Source organism: Phocoena phocoena, chromosome 5 (genome assembly GCF_963924675.1).
Source record: "Phocoena phocoena chromosome 5, mPhoPho1.1, whole genome shotgun sequence".
Taxonomy (NCBI): Eukaryota; Metazoa; Chordata; class Mammalia; order Artiodactyla; family Phocoenidae; genus Phocoena; species Phocoena phocoena.
In genome coordinates this window covers 82,076,400-82,084,124 of record NC_089223.1, presented here as the reverse complement: position 1 = coordinate 82,084,124, position 7,725 = coordinate 82,076,400, and the positions used below count along the sequence as shown (strand labels likewise).

Sequence of the window (7,725 nt, the reverse complement as noted above, 5' to 3'; positions counted from 1 at the left end):
GTTGGTCGGAATGTAAAATTGTCTAGCTGCTATGGAAAGCAGTATGGCAGTTACTCAAAAAATTAAAAATAGAATTACCATATGATCCAGCAGTTCTGCTTTTGGATATATACCCAAAAGGATTGAAAGCAGGGTCTCAAAAAGATATTTGTATACCCATGGTCGTAGTAGCAGTATTCACAATAGCCAAAAGATTGGAAGCAAACCAACTGTCTGTCAATGGATGGATGGGTAAACAAAGCATGGTATATACATGAAATGGAATATTATTCAGCCTTAAGAGGATGAGAACTGTGACACATGCTATAACATGGATAAATCTTGAGGACATATGTTAAGTGAAATAAACTGGTTGCAAAAAGAAAAACACTTACATGAGGTACCTAGATCAGTCAAATCACAGAGATACAAAATAAAATGGTTGTTGCCAAGGGCTTGGGGAAGGGGAAATTGGAAGTTGCTTAATGGGTATATAGTTTCAGTTTTGCAAGATGAAAAAATTTCTGTAGATTTGTTGCACAGCAATATGAATGTACTTCACACATTTAAAACTGGTCACTGTGGTCAATTTTATGTTACGTTCACACAACTAAAAAAAACTTTTATAATATTTACAAGTTAAATATTTTAATATTAAAAATATGTGTTTATATAATCAAAAAGAATTGGTTTGTAATTCTTCCATCAGAAATACGTAATGTTGTGAGGTGTCTTTTTCAGCTATGATAACCAGTATCATCAAATACAGAAGAAAACAAAGTTTGTTTAGAATTCTGAATTACTTTTTGCATGTTTTTGTTTTGTTTTGTTTTGTTTTTGTTTTTTTGCCGTGCGCAGGCCTCTCACTATTGTGGCCTCTCCTGTTGCGGAGCACAGGCTCCGGACACGCAGGCTCAGCGGCTATGGCTCACGGGCCCAGGCGCTCTGCGGCGCGGCATTTGGGATCTTCCTGGACCGGGGCACGAACCCGTTTCCCCTGCATCGGCAGGTGGACTCTCAAGCACTGCGCCACCAGGGAAGCCTGCATGTTTTTTTTTAATTGAACTATAGTTGATTTACAATATTCTATTAATTTCAGGTATACAACATAGTGAGTGATACAATATTTTTTTACAGTTCATACTCTATTTAAAGTTATTATAAAATATTGGCTATATTCCCTGTGCTGTAAAATATTTCCTCATAATGATTGTATGTTCATTGAAAATTTTTAAAAATAATGAAGCAATCACATTCATCATTAATACATTATTAACGGTACCTTTTAGTGAAAATATTCAGTGTTATTGATAAATACAATAATTGTAAAATAATTTAACTATATCTCACCTTTTAAATTCATATTTTTATAGTACACATAATTAGCACATTTATATGTTAATATATATGAATATGTATAATACATAGATCACGTTATAAATAAATATGCATCTATTGAAGTTCTACTCTTAAAATATTATGGAGGCAAATATCAAAATTCTATTATCTAGATTCCATTATCTAGAACACATAAAATAATTCCAAACTGGAGTTTGCCACACAGGCACTCATATCTTGCATATAAAAATTCAAAAAGTGATTGTTTTGAGATACCTAGAATGGATGTGGGATTTGGCTGTACATTTAGAACTTCTTGGTGAGTGAGGTATTTTACCTGACACTCAACTGTCGTAACATGAAGCTATGACTCATTTCTGTTAAATTTCTTTCACTTTTACTCTTCAAGTATGTAAAAATTACACAGGTCAGGTTAATAGTTTCATATTAAAATTATAATTAATGAACTCAGTTGGCCCCAAATCTTACCCAATAATTAGACTAAATATTTTTAAACCTTCATTCTTCCATTCTTTGAGAAGATTCTTTTATACCTTCTCTTCACTTTTAAAACCCCTGATGTTTCCTCTCATTATGGTGCTCAGGAAATCTTTCTCTTTCCCTGAGAAAATACAACCAATCAAGAGAGAATTTATACAAGCCCCCACCATCACAAAATGTACCAGCGTATCTGTACCTGGACTTAATTTTTCTACCTTTCCTTCTAATACTATGAATAAAAAAAATATGTTCTTCTAGAAAGGCCAGCTCCTCTCTTGCACTAGATCCCTAATATTGTCCCTAGAATACTATTCTAGCAATTCTCATTTCTCTTTGATGTGTGATTATTTTTCCCTTGTCTGTTGGATTAATCCCATCAACAAACACACACATATCCTATAAACAAACAAAAATTCCCTCTCTGTATTCAAATTCCTCTCCATCTAACATCACTCTATAACGCGAGTGCTTATACATGCTATCTCCTACCCTGCTCATTTATTGTTTTTTGAACCCACTGCAATTAGACTTTCTCCCCTAGAACTCTAGTAAAATAGCTCTGGTCAAAATCAACAACCTCCCCATTGCTAAATGAGCAGTTTTCAGTTTTCATCTTCACACAGCCAAGAGTATTCTTGACTTCTTTCTTGAAACATTTTCTTCATTGGGCTTCAAGGAAAACATATTCTCCTGTTTTTCTCCTTATTACCTTTGCTAACTCTTCTGTTTTCTTTTTTTCCTGACCCCAATTTTCACTCAGTCCTTTGATGATTTCATCTAATCTTATTATGTTACATTCTATTTATACAATGATAATTCCCAAATTTGCATCTCCAGCACAGACATGCTACTAAAATTCAGATTTCTATATTCAATTGCTTCCTCAACATCTGCACTTGCATACCTCATAGGCAGCTTAAACTTTCATTTCCAGAATCAAATACTAATTCTCTGAAGTCTTATTTTTCTCGATAAGTATCTTCATCATCTTTGGAGGCACTCTTGATTTCTCTTTTTTGTTTCTCTCACCACATCCAATCTGCTAGAAAAGCCTTTTGGTTCTACCATGAAAATATATGAGTCTGTCTACTTCTTGTTTTCAAGTGTAAGGATTAACACCTATAATAATCAAGTTATATTCTAAGGTAGCTTTTATTTGTTGCCTGGTAGTTTGCTCAGAACTGATTTACCACTATTGCCTTTTATCTGTCCTCTACAGTCAATTCATCACACAGAAGCCAGCAGTTTCTTTTAAAATGTTATACCATGCTAGTTACTTATTTGGAATCTCCTGGTGTGTTGCTATATCATACAGATTAAAAAAACAATGTCCCTAGTATGTGCTTCCAGCCCTTACCTCCTCTCCCCACCCCCATGTATCTGACATCATCTCCCACAAATCTCTTACTTTCTTCTTGGCAGCCACAGTGGCATCTTTGCTGGGTTTTGTCTGGAATCTTCCCCCAGAGCTCCTTGGCTTATTTTCTCACCTCATTCCGATCTGTGCTCAAACGTCACTTTATAAATAGTGCCTTCCCTTACCACTGTTCCTAAACTAGTAACCTCATATGTATCTCTCCCTCTGTTTCTCTCCCCCCCCCACTCCATTCTTTTTCTCCTTAGCACTTATTTCTACTTGACTCTTCTCTATTTTATCTTTTTTCCTGTCTTTCCCTCAAAATTATGTTTTATCAGAGTAGATATTTTTATTTATCAGGGTAGATATTCAGGCTCACTGCTGTATTCTTTGTGCCCAGCACAGTTCTTTATGCACAGTAGTTATCCAATAAACATTTGTCAAATAAATTGAGAAAAGTATTGAAACTGATAATATGTGTTCTACTTCTTAATGTACTGAAATACATTACTCTTTTTTTTTCTTTAGTAGTGTCTTGTCAAATAAGAAATTGTACATTATTGCTTGCCTTGTTTAGTATAAAGAAGTTGGATCAATAGGGAGTGGTGAGGGCTTCTTTAATTTATAAAATTCTCTATAACTAAAAATTTTAAATTGCCAGCTGGGCTGATCATTGGAGAAGAAAATTACCAGACAGCTAGGTGCTATTTTTTTTGTTTTTGTTATTAAGAATTATTTTAAAATGTAAAGATGAGCAACTTTTGTAATTGTAGTAACAATATTCATAAATATGAAATTGCAATGCTCAAAAATATATGTGTATTTTAATTTCAGGCCGCTTTTATTTCGTACTATACATACTATAACATAAAAGCTGTTTCCAGTCAGATGATGTCAGAAGGCTATAGATGTTGAAAAAAGAACAGAAAATACAAAATCTCTTGCAGACCCTTTTGCTATTAGCTGAAGGTATTAGATAACCATAGCTATAGCTATGACTAAGGTACATGGCACATTAAAAAAATAAATCCTCGTTCTACCATACTTACTGCTATGGTAGGTACTGGCACTACCATAGCACTAACTAAATTTTCACAAACCGAGATATCTGACTTCCATGTAACAGAAGTATGAATAGCAGATGGTTGTGAGGGAGCAAATTTTGGATAATTTGTAAGAGGATCTTTTTCTATGACTTTCTAATTAAAGTTTTTGTCTGGATTGAATTGCAAAGTCATAGCATGTTTTTATGCAACTTGCTTTATTAGCATAATACACAGATGACATTTGCAAAGATTATATATACAGGATAAGAATAAGTATTTCTAAAGCACACATAACTGAATAGTGAGACTTGGTAACCATGAAGTCACTGGAGTTCAAATTTCTTGAATGTTAGGGTCCTAATACTAAAAGAAATAATCCCTTCAACTTGGAATGCAGGCAATGCAGTGTCAAATCCTGGCTCTGCCACTACCTAAATGACTTACTTTGGCCAAGTTACTTAATCTTCTGAGTTTTGGTTTTGTCACTTAAAAATGGGGACAATAATATCTACTTAAGTGAATTGTTCAGGTATTTAAATAAAAGTGTGTCTAAAGTTCTTAGCATACTGACAAGCATATAAAAAGTACACAATAAAATTTATCTATTTTCATCATAAATTAGGCAACAAATGTATAGTTGAGGAAACAGATGTCTCCTATCTAGATATATTCTCTTCACTTTTTAATTTTTTTGTTTATTCACCAAAATTGTATTAAAAGCATACATGAATATGATTTAGGCACTTATTTAATAAAATTTTATTCTCTAAATTTTCCTACATCTCCATCAATCCCATGATCATTTTTTGTCCATAGCTTTGATTTCCTGGTGCTCTACCCCTTGCCCAGAAAGCCTGCCCTTCTGAATGCCCAACTACCCAGATCCTAGCTGTGTTGGAAGGTATACGTTGAGTCTCAATTTGCCCAAATCTTTCTCTGATGGTTGAGCTTCTCTTCTCTCCCTGCTGTTAGGTATTTATTCTCAGTCCTAAAAAGGTCAGCACTTTGTTTTTTCTTTTTCTTTTAAAATCATAGTGGGGAATGTACAAGATTTATGGTTGTAATATATGGATTCAATCTTATCACTTATTCATGTAAGGCAATCAAGATGAGGGTGGATTCTTTTATACAAAACAGTCATAATATTAGCTCTCTAAATGTGTTTATGAGTACCGGTCGGTTAAAAATCACTGGTAAAAACAAATTGTATTGTTGCTATAACTGTATTAGTGTTGTTTCTTGTAAACTTGAGTGAAAACATTTTAAAAATACAGAAATAAGGATAATAAGTTTTTTCTAATTTTCTTATGCAGTGAAAAGTATTATTGCTATTTTGTTGCATATTATCTTCCTATATATAATATGTATATGAATGCACATGTATACTTCTAAAATCAAAAAATAATATATCTAATGAACTGCTTTTTAAATAGTTAATGTTTGACTACTTCTTCCCCGGACTCCTTGGTAATCTATTAGTGGGAGATCTTTGTGGCTGTCCCCTCGCCTCCTCCAGTGCCACAGAACCCTACAAGTCTCAGCCATGTGTGAGTGCATCTCCATTCATGTTGGCCAGGCCGGTGTCCCCATCAGCAATGCCGTCTGAGAGTTCTACTGACTGGAACACGACATCCAGCCCAATGGCCAGATGTCAGGTGACAAGACTATTGGGGGAAGGGATGACTCCTTCAACACCTTCTTCAGCGAGACAGGCACTGGCAGGCATGTGCCCACAACAGTGTTTGTAGACCTGGAACCCACAGTCATTGATGCATTTTGCACTAGCACCTACTGCCAGCTCTTCCACCCTGAGCAGTTCCTCACAGGCAAGGAAGATGCTGCCAATAACTATGCCCGCAGTCACTACCCCATTGGCAAGGAGATCATTGACCTTGTCTTGGACCGGATTTGGATCTCTCTGTTGATTATGGCAAGAAGTCCAAGCTGGAGTTCTCCATTTGCCCAGCACCCCAGGTTTCCTCAGCTGTAATTGAGCCCTACAACTCCATCCTCACCACACACACCACGCTGGAGCACTCATTGTGCCTTCATGGTAGACAATGAGGCTATCTATGACTTCTGTTGTAGAAACCTCGATATTGAGCACCCAACCTACACTAATCTTAATCACCTCATGAGCCAAATAGCGTCCTCCATCACTGCTTCCCTGAGATTGGATGGAGCCCTGAATATTGATCTGACAGAATTCCAGACAAGCTTGGTGCCCTTATCCCCACATCCACTTCCCTCTAGCTACATATGCCCCTGTCATCTCTGCTGAGAAAGCCTACCATGAACAGCTTACTATAGCAGAGATCACCAATGCTTGCTTTGAAACAGCCAACCAGATGATGAAATACAACCCTCACCATGGTAAATACATGGCTTACTGCCTGTTGTACCATGGTGATGTGGTTCCCAAAGATGTCAATGCTGCCATTGCTACCATCAAGACCAAGAGCAGCATCCAGTTTGTGGACTAGACAGGCTTCAAAGTTGGCAATAATTACCAGCCTCCCACTGTGGTACCTGGTGGAAACCTGGCCAAAGTACAGCTTGCTCTGTGCATGCTGAGCAGCGCCACAGCCATCGCTGAGGCCTGGGCTTGCCTGAACCACAAGTTTAACCTAATGTATGACAAGCGTGCCTTTGTTCAGTGGTACGTGGGTGAGGGCATGGAGTAAGGAAAGTTTTTTGAAGCCTGTGAGGACATGGCTGCCCTTGAGAAGGTTTACAAGGAGGTTGGAGAGGAGGTGGGAGAGGATGAGGGTGAAGAGTATTAACCTGTCTGCTACAGTTTTACACTCTTGTCTTAGGGTTGTCTTATTTGTGTTCTGTGGAGCTGCCCTTTGTGGCCCTATTTGGTCAATAAAAGTGATAGTTCTATTTTCAATGTCAAAATAAATAACTAGTTAATGTTCAATGCTAAGAGACAAGGTTGGAGACTAAGAACAAATTAATAGATATTCATTGCCTATCCACAAACAGTGCAGAGATGCTACAGGCTCTGACGTACCATCTCCATATATTCATGAGAGCTCATTATTAATGAATCTTGAAATAGTGTCAAGGCAAATAAAGTATTCAGATCAACTTCACGAAATTAGTTAGGGTAGGCATATGCAAGCAGCATTTCACAAATTATATGTGAAAAATCATATAGCTTTATAGCATACATTTCTTTAGAAGACACAAATTTGACAATCATACAGTTGAAAATGAACCCATCGATTCAAAATTTAAAAAGACATATTCTTTGTTCTTTGTTATCTCTAAGCTAAATAAAACTGCGTGGTATTTGTATCCTCCCTTTGGAGAGGAAAGGCTGCATCTAATTGGGGATAAACCAATGCAGAACCATTCAGATAATTAACTCTTAAAAACATAAATAGCTCATCTTCAGGAACATATGCCTGGAACCTAGTGGGCACTCAGAAGATTGTCACCACATGATAATAGAGCTTTAAATTTCTCTGATTATACTCAATCAGGATTTCTTTAGAA

The 7,725-nt window shown here is 36.4% G+C and overlaps 1 pseudogene; it reads left to right on the top strand.

Annotated features, from left to right (window-relative positions):
• The first annotated feature begins 5,764 nt into the window (after positions 1-5,764).
• LOC136123108 (tubulin alpha-1C chain pseudogene) lies at positions 5,765-7,004 on the top strand (annotated as a pseudogene).
• Positions 7,005-7,725: the final 721 nt, after the last annotated feature.